Below are 16961 nucleotides of genomic sequence, written 5' to 3' on the forward strand. Positions count from 1 at the left end.
GAGACGCCATTACCCACATATCCCGGACACACGGTCCACATAGACATTTTTTTAACAGAAGGTAAAGTAATTATGACTGCCCTGGACAAATTTACGAAATACGCACAAACAAGGAAACTTTCAAGCAGGGCAATAGTAGACGTTAGAGGTCCTTTAAGAGACTTGATTTTCTATTCCGGAGTGCCAAAACTGATTGTAATCGACAACGAACCTTCATTGAATTCTAGTTCAATTAAATTTATGATGACGGACGAGTTGGGAATAGAAGTTTTTACAACACCACCATACAAAAGCCAGGCAAACGGGCAAGTAGAAAGGTTCCATTCTACTCTGGTGGAAATAACGCGTTGCCTCAAAGAGAATGGAGGACACAGGAACTTTGACGAGCTCCTAGAAAGAGCTGTGTCGGAATACAATCATACTATCCATTCTGTGACTAAATAGAGGCCAGTAGATTTATATTTCGGTAGAAACGTTACGTTTACTCCAGAAGATATAGAAAGAAGTAGGCAAAGTAACTTAGAGAAACTGGCACTTAAGCAGAGAAAGGACATAGAATACCACAACAGAAAGAAACATAACGTAAAATCATATTTACCAGGTCAAATCATTTACGTCAAGAAAAACAGGAGGTTAGGGACTAAATTAAGTAAGCCATATACTAAGGAAATAGTTAAGGAGGATCGAAATAGTACAGTAATTACCGAAAAGGGACAAATAGTACACAAAAGTAGGATACGCAACTAATTAAACGATGTGTAAAACTTCTTCTTTGCAGATTTTTCATACCGCTCTGCCTAGCAGAGGTACAAATACTCGACTACTCTAACTCCCAACTTGTAACAATAGAAAAAGGAACGGCCAAACTACAGACCGGAACATTTAGAATAATACACGAAATCGACATTGACAAATACAACGAAATCCTGGAGCATATAGAACTGAAAACACAAGCATATAAAAATCCCAATTATCCCTTCTTACCCCTTCTCATATCACAAATTAAGGCTCATCTAAATAATCTAAAAATAGAAGGAAGATCGAAAAGGTCACTAAATTTCATAGGTAGTGCGTGGAAATGGATCGCAGGAAATCCAGACCACGAGGATCATGAAATAGTTTTAAATAAATTAAATAACGTCCTTGAAAATAATAACAATCAGGTTATTATTAACAAACTAACAATAAAAAAGATAAATGAAATTACAAATATTACAAACAATATTACCAAGGAATTGCAAAATGACAAAAGCAGGGAAATAGAAGCATTTTTGAAATTGAAATACAAATTAGAAATTTTAAAGGAAGAAATCATAAATATAGCATATGCTATTCATTGGGCTAAAGCCAATATAGTAAACTCATATATTATGTCAAGTGAAGAAGTAGACATTGCCAAACAGATTTTCGAAAAAGATAATATTCCGTTTATAAATTTGGATGAAGCTTTAGAATTTTCACAAATTAAAATAGCAACAAATGGCAATTTATATCATAAGTCTACCCACGGTAGAAGAACAAACTTGTAAAACAATAGACATTAGAGCAATAAAGAAAAACAATAAGATTAATAAAATAAATTTCGAATCAATACTTACCTGTGAAAGAAACCTTTATGGCATACAAAAAGAATGTAAACAATACAACTCAATTCAAATATGTTCAAAAAATAATTTGTTAGATTTAAGTAGGGACTATTGTATAAGTAATCTCCTAAACAGCCGCTTGCCGAACTGCACAGTGACCAACAGTCAACACATACCGGAAGTTGAAGCACTCTCACCAGACATCCTATTTTTGAACGACTTTAAAGGAGAAATCGTAATAAACGAAGAAACTACATCCCTTAACGGCACATTTATAATACACTACAACAACGCTACAATTATAATCAACGGAAAAAAATTTTCCAATACAGAAAAGCGCACAAGCAAGCCCCTACCCGCTGTACTCCAACCATTTTCAGAATCAAATACAACCGAAGAAATATTGTCCTCAAAAATGCTAAAGCAGATAAACATAAATAACACGAAACTAATAGAATACACAAAATCTGCAAATCATTTCAACTATGCCACTAATATCAGTATCGCACTGGTAGCTATAATCATTATTATATCCATTACCAGGTCAAGATTACACCTCAAAAAGGTCAACCAGCAGCAGCCCATCGAACTGACAGAGGCTGCAATAGAGGGGCTGAATCAAATATTTCAAAAACCCAGCACCTCAAACGCGGACGTTTGAATTTCAGGGGGGGAGCTGTTAGCACGACGCACGCCAAATAGTAAAGCAAGAAGACACTTGTTGCACAAGCTGGTAAACAAAATTCCATAACGAAACATAACACCACGAAAATAACTAAGAATGCAGCAAGCGGTGGGAAATGCATCGTCAACAATTTCAACCAAGTCATAACATCACGAAAATAAGTAGGAATGCAGCAAGCGGTGGGAAGCGCATCGTCAGCGAATTCACAAAGCGGCAACAGCAGCGCAGTCGGTAGAGCGGCGACAAAATAAGTTAGTTGTAAGAAAATAATATTTGTAAAAGTTAGTTCTAATTCTAACATTGAGTAATAAAGGAGCCATAGCTCCCAATAAAAACATTTTTTTTCAACTAAATAACCTTTAGTAATTTAACTTGTATACTGCATAAGCTACTTCATATTGTGACGAATATTACCATCTCTAAGCTGTTACTAAGTAAATGCACAACAACAAAAACATTAAAGCAAGCTACATAAACACATTAATCATCATTTACCCACATACATAGGCAACGGAGAGATACTCATAAACACATGTAATCATCAGCCGAAGTAGTACTCACATATATACACGCATATGTTTATGCAAGAGGCTATAAACTACAAATACACATGCCTATAGCTGGTAACCAAGTAGAAAATTCTAGACGGAGAAACGTCTAGACATATGGAGTAATATGCGGACAATGCAACAGAGAGTATAAAAGCAGAGCAAGTTGAGTAGTCAGTAATCAGTTTGATTTAAGCACGCTATTGATTGCGAAGTATAAGTGTTATTGTGAAGTACTTTCAAAGTAGTCTAATAAAGACCACTTTGCATTATTGAATATTGGAGGAGTTATTTAACAGCTTAGCGATACGAACGTTATTAGAAGGTGTAAAATAAGCGGATTTTCAATAAATTCGTTACAATATGATAAAATACAAGTATGGTTCGCACTTGAAAAAAGTAAACTAAAGTTGGAACGAACAAGTTGGACCGAATCAAGGTGTTGCTGCTACCACAACAACATCAGCATTTGATAGCCTATTCCGACCTATATGCCATTTACGTTTTGATGCGGGGTGATAAAATACAATCTCAAGTATGATTCACACTTCGTTAAACAAACAAATCCAAGTCCCCAATTTGAAGCAAACCAAAAAGGTTGTGGCGAGGAAACGAACAAATGTAAACCAACCAAGATATTTGCTGCAACCATACAACAACAGCGAATAATAGCTTACCATATTTATATCTCACTGCTATGAAATTTTTCAAGCTTCGAAATGCATTCGTAAAGGCCCCGGCACAGTGACATTTTTCATATAGATGCGTTTAACACAAGCTTATGCATTTCAATAACATCGCCACAATCAACCAAGACCAGCGGCCGCCGTGGTGTGATGGTAGCATGCTCCGCCTACCACACCGAATGCCCTGGGTTCACACCCCGGGCAAAGCAACATCAAAATTTTAGAAATAAAGTATTCCAATTAGCAGACAATTTTTCTAAGCGGGGTCGCCCCTCGGCAGTGTCTGGCAAGCGCTCGAGTGTATTTCTGCCATGAAAAGCTCTCAGTGAAAACTCATCTGCCTTGCAGATGTCGTTCGGAGTCGGCAAAAAACATGTAGGTCCCGTCCGGCCGATTTGTAGGGAAAATCAAGAGGAGCACGACGCAAATTGGAAGAGAAGCTCGGCTTTAGATCTCTTCGGAGGCTATCGCCTCAACCAAGATGTTGCGTTTGTAAATATGAAGGAACTTCAGACTTGGCAATTGAATTTTATTTATCCTGGCCCATTCACATACACAATTTCGCGAAGCACTGTTATAGACATTCACCCTAAAAATACTTGCTAACATATTTTGTGTCGTATTCGATTGTTATATTGCAGTTTTTAATTGCGAAAAATGTTAGAAAAGTTACCAACGAGTGGGAAAAATAATTTCACTTGCAAAGTGTGCCAACGCCCTTAGCCAAAGCGAATGTAAAATTCTTCTTATGATTTGCTTGCAACAAAATTTGGGAGTTCAGATGGCGCCAGTGTCGCTCAATCTATCGTTCTCCATAAAAATACGTGCAATCTACTCATAACGCATTAGCTTGTGTTAAACTCATCTATATGAAAAACTGCTTATGTGACGGAGCTATAAGTGTGTATGTGTAGAATTTCAATCATGAGCTTGTACGTATAGGGCTGATCATATTCACGACGGCGGTGTAGCCGCCACATCTGTCATATTATTTTTACACATGTTCTTATGAGTGCCGTTATTTTCGGCGCGACAGCGGCACGACATCTATCACGAAAGCCGTTGTAGCCAGATTAAACCTAATTCTATTTTTGGGAAGTGTCAGTGAGTGGCGTCCTTTTTATTTTGTCAATAAAAACTAAAATAGAAGTAAATAACAGATAATAAAAGCTAAAATCATTCTTTTGGACGTTTTTTAATCATAATTAATATTTTTTTCTAAATTTTTCGCTGCTATTTGCTGTAATTTATATTGGTGGCTGCCGCTTTTAAAGTAATTAAGAAGCCAATGCTTGGCTAGGGTTGTCGTTAAGCTTTGCTTTATTGTGGTTGTGGTCTGTAGACGCCATGTTGAATGTAATCAGCCTTTATGTTTAAACCAGGAGTCCCCAAAATCAAAACTGTGGCTGTGTGAGTAAAACTAAAATCATCTTATTGGTAGTGATTTAGTTCAATGATGACATGATACGAAACATTCATTCTCTCTCTATTCGTTTCCAGGAATGGGTCTTAAAGTTCATTCATTTGTAAACATTGGTTCATTCGATTGTAAACAAACTTCATTCGTTTCCAAGAATGGGTCTTGAAGATCAGAGTTGCGTAAACCGCGCAAAAAAAAATCCAAGAAAATCGGTGCGTTTTCATTATTTTTCATTTCAAGTGTATTCAACTACATAAGCGGATCAAAAATTTGTAAAAAAGGTACACGAAATAACAAAATTAAATGAGCTGTTATATTAACGCACGAAAAGAGATAAGTACATTTTATCTTAAAAAAATAAAATAAATGTAAGGCGCGATAACCTCCGAAGAGATCTAAGGCCGAGCTTCTCTTCCAATTTGCGTCGTGCTCCTCTTGATTTTTCCCTACAAATTGGCCGGACGGGACCTACATGTTTTATGCCGACTCCGAACGGCATCTGCAAGGCAGATGAGTTTTCACTGAGAGCTTTTCATGGCAGAAATACAATCGGAGCGCTTGCCAGACACTGCCGAGGGGCGACCCCGCTTAGAAAAATTTTCTTCTAATTGAAAAATCTTATTTCTAAAATTTTGATGTTGCTTTGCCCGGGAGTTGAACCCAGGGCATACGGTGTGATAGGCGGAGCACGCTACCATCACACCACGGTGGCCTTAGCTATCAAAAAATTAAATTTCACGTGTTGTCACGAAAAATTTTTAACGGGTAAAATAAGTTTTTTTTTGTATTTGTGATCCTGAAAAAAATCCGAGTTTTTTGATATCCCATTTGACAATCTTGAGTAAGTTTTCGGTGAAAATCATAAATTAAACCTTTACCATGTAAAATACCCCAAAGTTATTCCGAAATGCCCAAATTTGATTTTGAGGATGATGGCATCTATGGTCAATGTTATAAAAAATGCACATTTTCGCGCGCTCTCAGAGAGCGAGAAGTTTCATATCATGTCATCATTGATTTAGTTGTAGATGAAAAATCGATGAGGTAAGACGTATGCACGCATGTTTGTAAACACGCAAAAAGTAATTCGTAAATATGCCATAAAAATACTACTTTATTGCTTGTAAGGAAAAATTTAAACAAAAGTATAAAATTAAACCGTTAAAACATTCTGCGCATGAGCGTTTGTTTGCAAAATATCTTTTCGGCAATGCGCAAATAAACAATAGCCTCACCCGATGTTGATACTCTACTTGTACAGCAATGATGACATGATACGAAACATTCATTCTCTCTCAATTCGTTTCCAGGAATGGGTCTTAAAGTTCATTCAATTGTAAACATTGGTTCATTCGATTGTAAACAAACTTCATTCGTTTCCAAGAATGGGTCTTGAAGATCAGAGTTGCGTAAACCGCGCAAAAATAATTCCAAGAAAATCGGTGCGTTTTCATTATTTTTCATTTCAAGTGTATTCAACTACATAAGCGGATCAAAAATTTGTAAAAAAGGTACAAGAAATAACAAAATTAAATGAGCTTTTATATTAACGCACGAAAAGAGATAAGTACATTTTATCTTAGCTATCAAAAAATTAAATTTCACGTGTTGTCACGGAAAAATTTTTAACGGGTAAAATAAGCTTTTTTTTGTATTTGTGATCCTGAAAAAATTCGAGTTTTTTGATATCCCATTTGACAATCTTGAGTAAGTTTTCGGTGAAAATCATAAATTAAACCTTTACCATGTAAAATACCCCAAAGCTATTCCGAAATGCCCAAATTTGATTTTGAGGATGATGGCATCTATGGTCAATGTTATAAAAAATGCACATTTTCACGCGCTCTCAGAGAGCGAGAAGTTTCATATCATGTCATCATTGTTGTACAGCGACAACTAAAAACGAAAGAGAATAATAATACGTGTGAAGTGGCGGCAATAATTATTCAACTAAGTGAGGACCGCTGGTGTAAACTAATGCAAGTATCTATAAGTATGAGTTGAAGGAAAGAATTTTACGAGTAGGCAAGCCACATAGTCAGTTGTAGCAATCCAAGCTTGGCATATATGTATTGTGACGAATATTAGCAGCACTAAGCTGATGCTGGCATCACTAAGCTGATACTAAGCAGCCACTCGTATGTACGTACACAAATCAATCATCATTTACACACATATGTACATACAAGGCAGCGGAGAGATACTCACAAACGCATGTCATCATCAGCCGACGTAGTACTCACATATACACACGCATATAGTTACAAACTACAAATATACATGTATATGGTTGGTAACCAAGCATGAAGTTGAGGAAATTACTAGACCTTAGGAGAAATGGGTGAACGAGCAAAACGGGAGTATAAAAGCAGCGCAAGCTGAGGCATGACGAAGCAGTTTGATTTAAACACGCAATTAGTTGTGAAGTTATTATTACAGCCAAATGAAAATTAATAAATACTTCAACTTGATTATTCTAGTTTGTTTTTGAAAACACTTTGAATATCAGTAAATAAAATTGCACATTTACTCACATTTGCTGACTCCCGCTTCCAACAAAACAACTATGTCCACACTCTTTGTTCATTTGCTTCGGGATCAAATCTGAGTTCGCTTGCATGAAGCTTGCTTGGTTTCTCAACACAACAACATTAAACACACGTAGCGTCCTTAATGTGTTTGGCATCTGTGTTAGTCTCATTTTTAAATTGATATTTAAGCGCTATATTTAACATATATAATTATTAATATCTTAGAATAATAGTTTGACCGTAAAAGGGGCTTTTAAACTTGCCTATTTACATATGTTTATTCAGTTTTTTAGCTCTCGCAGTTTTTAAAAAAAATTGCGAAAAAAAAATAAATGTTACTCCTCATATGGCCAGACCTGATTTCCAACGAGAATAAGTCATTTCAGGTTGGTTTCTACCGCAGATCGGGAATATTTTTATTAAAAGAGCAGTTAGAAATAGGCTTACTTACTTTTTCACTTAAGCAAAAGAAAAACAAAAATTTTACAACGTGATAATCTGTCCTGATACTTATTTACTAGCTATATACACGTATATTTGCAATTTGTATCCATATGCGTGTGTATGTGTGATCGGCTGATGTTGTTGTTGTTGTTGTAGCGATAAGGTTGCTCCCCGAAGGCTTTGGGGAGTGTTATCGATGTGATGGTCCTTTGCCGGATACAAATCCGGTACGCTCCGGTACCATAGCACCATTAAGGTGCTAGCCCGACCATCTCGGGAACGATTTGTGTGGCCACATTAAACCTTCAGGCCATTCCCTCCCTCCCTACCCCCAAGTTCCATGAGGAGCTTGGGGTCGCCAGAGCCTCGTCTGTTAGTGAAACAGGATTCGCCGCGGATAGGTGAGGTTGACAATTGGGTTTGGAGAAGCTATATATTGCGCTGGCAACCTGAAAAGTTGCGCTACACAGCCCCTTGAATCTGGTATTTTAGTCGCTTCTTACGACAGGCATGCCTACCGCGGGTATATTCTGATCCCCTAACCCGCTGGGGTGAGCGGCTGATGACATGCGCTTGTGAGTATCTCTCTCTGTTGCCCCGCACGTATGTGTGCAGGCAATGAATAATTTGTTTACGTACATACAAGTGTAGCAGTTTGCTTTATTGTTGTTGTGGTCTTATTTACTTAGTATCAGATTAGTGATGGGAGTATCACTTAGTGTCACTAATATTCGTCACAATATTTTTTACTTTAATCTTATACAACTCCCATAGTGAAGCAGTCTTTATGCAATTTAACATGCAGCGGATTAATCTGGTTATAGCTGATACTAAGCAGCCACTCGTATGTACGTAAACAAATCAATCATAATTTACACACATACATACAAGGCAACGAAGAGATACTCACAAACACATGTATGTAGTTCGATTACCAAGCAGGAGATACAGCAGAAGGCGAAACGTCTAGACTTTAGTAGAAATATGCGAATGAAGCGACGGAGAATATAAAAGAAGCGCAAGATGAGTAATCAGTAATCAGTTTTGATTTAAGCACGCTATTGGTTGTGAAGTATAAGTGTTATTGTGAAGTATTCTCAAAGTAGTCAAATAAAGCCCATTTTGCATTATTGAATATTGGAGTTATTTATTCAACAATTTAGCGATTCCAACGTTAGCAGAAGGTTGCAAATAAGCGGAATTTCCTAAAATTCGTTACAGTATGAACAATTTTCAAGTAGCTTAAAAATTAATGAATATATGTGATATGTACTTTATTGTATTGAATGCATTGATTAATGTGAATTAATAAATGTAAGTTTTTCACCTTGTAATAAATAAGGCACTATTATCATCAAGAATATGTGTTTATATAAGGACACATTTTTCGCTGATTTTTGTACATTTATATAAAGGAAATGCTTAAATGTTCTTTATTTTAGTCTCTGTTTTATTTCTAGCCTGCAGGGAAGGCAGAACATACTGAAGAAATTTATGCTTACAAAATTGGAATATCTTAAAAAAAAATTGTTCATGCTCCTTGGTACCCGAGGTCGGTTTCGCTACTAATGCTATAAACAAATTTGAAAAAACACAAAAACTATGATATTTCAGTATCGAATACACTATAAATCCCACTCCGATGGGAGGACGAAGTGAAGAATCATCTGACACCTCACTGACAGAAAAAGACTGGTAAAATCAACCGAAATAGGGGCCAATTCAACCGAAATTTCTGTCAATTTTATCCATCGTAACAAGATGTTGAATCAACTGCGCACAAATCGTTGATTCGTAATTGACCGTTGTAGTAGTCAAATAAACAATAAACGTTTTTTCATTCACCCTTATTGTCATTGTCGTCGTCGACATCGTCGTCGTATTTCAGCCGACGTCACATCGTATCGACGTCGTCGTCACTTCGACACCAAATCAGTATTGGCTAAGCTTGTTGAGACGACGACGACAATTTATCGATAAAACAAAAGGAAAATATACCATCTCTGCCATTTCTGGATCAGCTGTTCGATTTTTTTTTACTATTTCTGTATCTTTTATCGCGATTTGAGATTTGTTTAAATATTTCATTTCAAGATTTTACAAAAATGTTTTATTATGAGCTCTAGTGACGAAAATAATAAAGAGGAGCTTAGCCTCAATAGAAAAAAAAATCAGAAATAACTCCGATTTTTTCTAGCCCAACTACAAGAACCTCGAATTATTGCGCACTCGTTATTTTCATTTTGAATATCTAAAAAAAACAATGCATATTTGTATATTTAATTAATAAAAAAGAAATGTTTTACTTACAAATTTTCCTTCTGTCGTCAGTAAAAACAGCGTCGACACAAATGGCGTCGTGTGAGGGCGACGACGACAGCAATTTTGCTTAGCCAATACCAAACATGTGTCAATAGTCGTCAATAGTTATCGAAAACGACAACGGCAATACCGAATTTAAAACGTCGTCGTGAGTCGTCGTCGTTCATCCAATGACAATAAGGGTGATTATATCTATATATATTGTTAAATCACGAGCTGATTTATATTTTAAATTCAATGGTATTCATTTATTCAAACAATTGTCTAACAAGATTAATTTAAAGTTACGTATTCACTTTCAGTAGTGTATCAAATTATTCAATTATTTACAAAATTTATTTGCTATGTAATTCTTTAAAGCAATTCCAAATGAAACTTTAATTTACGCAAAATAAAGGGATTTAATAGAATTATGTTGAATACTTATGTATGTTGATTGTAGTTGTTGCTGAGTAGGATCCCGTGTCGTTACGGGAGATGCTCCGTCTTGTGGATTGGTGATGCAAAAAGAGAAGGAAGTGGCAAAGCGCCCAGCGCTTATATAACCTTTTGGACATTAGAAGCCCCTTCCAATGAGTTGTCAAATAGTGACGAGTGCATGCAGGGATGCATTATGCACATATGTGTGACTGATGTGGGGAAAACTGCGGGAACGTGAGTCACCACAGTACTCGTAGACTCTTCACATGAGCGTGAGTCATAGAAGAGTGGTTTAAGTGGAGAAACTCACTTAAACATATATAAAAATGAAATGATGTTCGTTCCTGTCCATCTTTTGGGGCCGATACGAGGCCAATTTTATTCGTTCTTTTTTCATATTATAGGGATCAAATAGGGGAAGGTTTTTAGCAAAAAAAAATTTTTTTCAATTCCTAGGGTCTTGAGATATAGGTCCAAACGTGGACCCGGATAACCCTACAATGTGTTTGTATAATATGGGTATCAAATGGAAGTTTCTGATGAGTACTTTAACATGGGGTACTTTTCGTACCCCTAGGTGACTACGGTCTCGAGATATAGGCCAAAGTGTGGACCCGGGTACCCCAAGAATGTGTTTATACAATATGGATATCAAATGAAAGCTGTCGATGAGTGGTTTAGAACATGATAATTTTTCGTACCCCTGGGTGACTAGGGTCTCGAGATATAGGCCAGAAGGTGGACCCAGATACCCCTAGAATGTGTTTATATAATATGGATATCAAATGAAAGCTGTTGATGAGTTCTTTAGCAGAGGGTAATTTTCATACATCTGGGTGACTACGGTCTCGAGATATTGCCCAAAACGTGGATCAGAATAACCTTAGGATGTGTTTTTAAATTATGGGTATCAAATGGAAGCTGTTAATGAGTACTTCAATATGGGTATCAAAAGGAAGCTTGCTGATGAGTGGTAATGTTTCTCTGGGTGACGAGCGTCTAGAGATCATTTCATGTGTACAACATTTTTTCAATAAATATACGAATTTTTCGATTTGTGTCATGCTGCTAAGTTCCAAATTTTTTTCGAAGGAGAGTGAACATAAACACCGAGGTTTGTACACTTTATGAGAGATGCTTCAGCACACATACACAAACGCACCTTGGAAATGGCCAACGCGTTTATTTTATTCCTGAAAATGGAGCGCTTAGAGCAACAAGTGCACCGTCTACAACTTTGACTGCCTTTTTTCTTTTATGTCAATCGGACGATTTTGCAAGAACTTTGCTATATGCAGAAGTGCCACAATATTTCACATGGGATAAATCCAGGAAAACATTTCAAAGGCGAAAAGAAGGAAAACCAGTTCAAGGTCATCCTAATGTGTTCTCAACAGATGCATTACGATGCATTTATGCAGTTCATCCAAATAATGCTGAGTGTTTTTACTTGCGATTGTTATTAATTAATATTCGTGGCCCAACATCATTCCAAGCTTTAAGAACAATTAATGGTGAATTGTGCGCTACATATCGTGAAGCATGTCAACAATTAAATTTGTTGGAGGATGATAAGCATTGAGAAGATACGCTTGCCGTTTCAGCTGTAATAGCCAGTCCACATCAAATACGAACATTATTTTCGATAATAATTACAATGTGCTCCCCAACTAATCCATTGGAATTATGGAATAATTTCATAGATTATAAGGCAGATGATATTTTACACCGAATGCGTCGAAATAATGCAAATTATGAGTTGGAATTCACACTGGATATTTACAATGAAGCATTGATAAGGATTGACGACATTTGTTTGTCGATGTCAAACAAATCGTTAGTACAATTGGGCATACCAGCAGCAAATCGTCCAATGCATGATATGTTTAATCGAGAACTGAAGCGTGAATACCATTATGATTGTAATGAACTAAACACATTTGTAACACCAAATTTAACGAAATTGAATGACCAACAGCGCCGTGTTTATGATACAATCATGAATAATGTTAGCCATGGAACTGGTGGATTGTTTTTCTTGGATGCTCCTGGGGGAACAGGCAAGACCTTTTTGATTTCATTGATATTAACAAAAATTCGATCAGATAATAACGTTGAATTGGCACTCGCTTCTTCCGGAATTGCGGCTACATTACTGGAAGGCGGTCGCGCAGCACATTCTGCATTAAAGTTGCCTTTGAATATGCAGGTAAATGAAACACCAACATGTAATATTTCGAAAACATCTGGAATGGCAAAAGTTCTTAAAGTATGTAAGCTCATCGTATGGGACGAGTGTACTATGGCCCACAAGAAATCATTGGAAGCACTTGATAGAACTTTGAAAGATCTACGGGGAAGCCAAACAGTCTTTGGAGGTGCCATGATTTTATTGGCTGGAGATTTCAGGCAAACATTACCTGTGATCCCAAAATCCACCGCTGCAGATGAAATCAATGCATGTTTAAAATCATCGTATTTATGGAGACATGTAAACACGCTTATACTTACTAAAAACGTACGTGTTCAACTACAAAATGATCCTTCAGCAGCTGAATTTTCACAGCAATTACTGAAAACCGGAAATGGCGAAATGTCTGTCGATCCAATAGGAATGATTATATTGCCTAACAATTTCTGCACTTTTGCACAGTATAAAGAGGTATTGATACAGATTGTATTTCCAAACATAGTTCAACATTATAAAAATAATGATTGGCTCAGCGAAAGAGCAATTTTAGCTGGGAAAAATAAGGACGTCAGTGATATAAATGCAGCTATTGTTGATCAAATACCTGGTGACATAGTTGCATATAAGTCAATGGACACTATTACTGATCAAGATAATGTCGTAAATTATCCAACTGAATTCTTAAACTCAGTCGATTTTCCAGGCCTACTACCTCATAATTTACGATTAAAAATTTGAGCACCGATTATTATGCTGCGCAACATTAATGTGCCACGACTTTGCAACGGTACCAGACTCGCTGTGAAGAAGCTAATGGGTAACGTTATCGAAGCAACAATTTTGAAAGGGAAGTATAAAGGAGAAGACGTTTTGATACCCAGAATTCCACTGATCCGACGGATTTACCATTCGATTTGAAACGTTTGCAGTTCCCCATTCGCCTTGCCTTCGCTATGACAATTAATAAGGCGCAAGGACAGTCTACAAATGTGCGTTATTAATTTAGAATACCCAATTTTTTCTCATGGACAATTGTATGTAGCTTGCTCACGAGTAGGCAAACCATCGTCATTATTCATGTACGCGAAAGATGGAAAAACCAAAAACGTTATCTACCAAAAAGCGTTACAATAAAGTTCGAATGAAATTGTATCAAAGCATTTTGCTTTGTTTCGTATTAATTTTATTCTCTTTCAGCAAATCATTGAATTTATCGCCTAGCGAAGCGGGCGAGGGTACCCTAGTATATTATATACTAGCCTTTACCCGCGGCCCCGTCCGCAAGGAGAAAATGAAATATGTGGGCTATTCACGTTAGCCTGCATATCAAGTTGTCTGTTTAAAATTTTTTTTCTGTTTAATGCATTTTATATTTGTAATTGAGTAAAAAAAAGAACTAAATGAGCTGATAACCTGATATGATCCCCAAATGATCCCACAATTATCCAGAAAAAGCCACAAAATGACCCCGACGCTATCGCGGATGGATCCCGAAAACCATCAAGAAATGCCCCGGAAGGATCTCCAAAAGTTCCCGGAATAGTTCCCAAAAAACCCGAAATCACAACGACACGATTCTAGACTTATCCAGAGAACCACACAAAAATGATCCCTGAAGGGTACCTAAATGGTCCCGAAATAGTCCCGAAAAAGTTCCGAAATGACCCTGACGGGCTCCCGGACGGATCTCAAAAACAGAAAATTTCCAGGAAGGGTCCCTAAATTATTTCGACATAGTCTAGAAAAAGTTCCGAAATGACCCCGAGGGGATCCACGCCGGATCGCGAGAACCATACAGAAATGAATCCTGAAGGGCCCGAAATAGTCCGACAATGACCACGATGAAATCCCACACGGATGCAGAAATGATCCCGGAAGGGCCCCAAAACTATCCCGAAAAAGTAACAAAAAAATCCCGAAATGGCTCCCACGGCATCCAGGATGGAGGCAGCGGGTGTCACCTTTGAGCTTCGAATCCCGTTTCACTAACAGACGAGGCTTTGGAGACCCCAAGCTCCTCATGGAACTTGGGGGTGGGGAGGGAGGGATGGCCACAAGGTTTAATGGGGCCATATAAATCGTTCCCGAGATGGTCGGGCCAGCACATTAATGGTGCTGTTACCGGAGCGTACCGGATCTGTATCCGGCAAAGGACCATCACATCACCCCCAAAGCCTTCGGGGAGCAACCTTATCGCTACAACAACAACAACGGATCCAGAAATGATCTCGGGAGGGTCCACAAATGATCCCAAAATGGTCCCGAAATGACCCTGATGGATCCGGCAAACTATCAAGAAATAATGCCGGTAGGGTTCCCAAATGATCCTGAAATAATACAGAAAAAGTAACGAAATTACCCCTAAAGGGTCCCCAAATGATCCCGAAATAGTCCCGAAATTACCCTGATGGGTTCCCGTACAGATCCCGAAATCCATCCATAAATAATGCCGGAAGGGTCCCCAAATGATCCAGTATTAGTCCTGAAAAAGTCCCGAAATGACCCCGACGGGATCCCGGACGGATCCCGAAAACCATCCATAAATGATCCCGAAATAGTCCCGAAGAATTCCCGATATGACCCTGACGGAACCTCGAACGATCCCTAAATGACCCTGACGGGATCCCGGACGAATCCTGAAAACTATCCTTAAAGGATCACGAAAAAGTCCCGAAATTACTCTGACGGGATCCCGTACGGATTCCGAAAACCATCCAGAAATGATGCCGAAAGCCTCGCCAAATAATCCCGTATTCGTAACGAAAAAGTAGCGAAATGATCCCGACCGGATTACTGACCGATCCCGAAAACCATCCAGAAATTATGCCGGCAAATACCCCAAATAATCCCGAATTAGTCCCGAAATGACCCCGACGGGATCCCGGACGGATTCCCAAAACATCTAGAAATGATGCCGGAAGGTACCACAAATGACCCCGAAAAAGTCCTGAAATGACCCCGACGGGATCCCGGACGAATCCCGAAACCCATCCAGAAATGATGCCGGAAAGGTCCTCAAATGATCCCCTAATAGTCCCGAAATGACCCTGAGGTGTTCCCGGACGGATCCCGAAAACCATCCAGAAATTATCCCGGAAGGGTCTCGATATGACCCTAACGGGATTACAAATAAGGTGAAGCTAATTATAAAACCATGTTAATAAGGCAGCATGCACGTTGGAGCGAATGAAAAGTTACATAGAAACATACAGGTAAAGCTAATAAAAGCGTGCTAATAAAAGCAATTGAAGGAGGGCGGATGGCGGGAGGAGACGGAGAGCACCGCCGATCGTTTTTCCAAAATTGTTTAGATCTCGATCTGTGTGAGCCAGATACCAAAAATTATTGATTTAGGAGAACATTTATATTGAGTTATAACTATTTATACATTTTACACCAGAGGGGTGAGAAGGCGGAGAGGGGGACGGAGGGTGTCACTGCTCAGTTTGTAAGCCCTCGACTTATTTGATCCATTGAGTCTGTAATATTGGTGAAGGCCCGTATACGTAAAGTTGTAATGTGTAAAAATTATTAAAAAGTAATTGTTCGAGGGGGTCGTGAGACCTTCACCCCTCTTTCCATGTCCGAAAAAATTTCGCTAGTAGACTACTGTCTGTGTCCCAAATTTCATTAAAATCTGTGTAGCCGTTCTGGCGTGATTCAGTCACAAAGACGAAAAAATACGATAATTAAATTATAACTGTTCCTAGGGGCGGGGACCTCCCCCTTTTCAAAAAAACATAGCTAGTAGATCCTTCTAGACTATTGGCTATATGTGTGCCAAATTTCATCCAAATCGGTCCAGCCGTTCTTGCGTGATTGAGTCACAAAGACAAACGTCTGGACAAACATCCAAACTTTGCCATTTATAATATACTAGCCTTTACCCGCGGCCCCGTCCGCAAGGAGAAATTTATATATATGGGCTATTCGCGTTAGCCTGCTTATCAAGTTATCTGTTTAAAATTTTGTTTTCTGTCTAATGCATTTTATTTTTGTAACTGATAGATCCTTCTAGACTATTGGCTATATGTGTGCAAAATTTCGTCCAAATCGGTCCAGCCGTTCTTGCGTGATTGAGTCACAAAGACAAACGTCTGGACAAACATCCAAACATCTAAACATCCA

The 16961-nt window shown here is 38.1% G+C and overlaps 1 protein-coding gene across 3 annotated transcripts in view; it reads left to right on the forward strand.

Annotated features, from left to right (window-relative positions):
* The window catches only part of Pi3K59F (phosphatidylinositol 3-kinase 59F), an 87354-nt gene extending 76722 nt beyond the window's left edge, over window positions 1-10632 (forward strand). The window contains exon 8 of one of the 3 annotated variants that reach the window (XM_067774407.1): window positions 9343-10632. The gene's annotated coding sequence lies outside the window, so the exon portion shown is untranslated. The remainder of the gene's footprint in view (window positions 1-9342) is intronic. The other 2 variants (XM_067774406.1, XM_067774408.1) reach the window with 2 other exon arrangements.
* Window positions 10633-16961: the final 6329 nt, after the last annotated feature.

This window comes from Eurosta solidaginis, chromosome 3 (assembly GCF_040869045.1).
Source record: "Eurosta solidaginis isolate ZX-2024a chromosome 3, ASM4086904v1, whole genome shotgun sequence".
NCBI classification, from domain to species: Eukaryota; Metazoa; Arthropoda; class Insecta; order Diptera; family Tephritidae; genus Eurosta; species Eurosta solidaginis.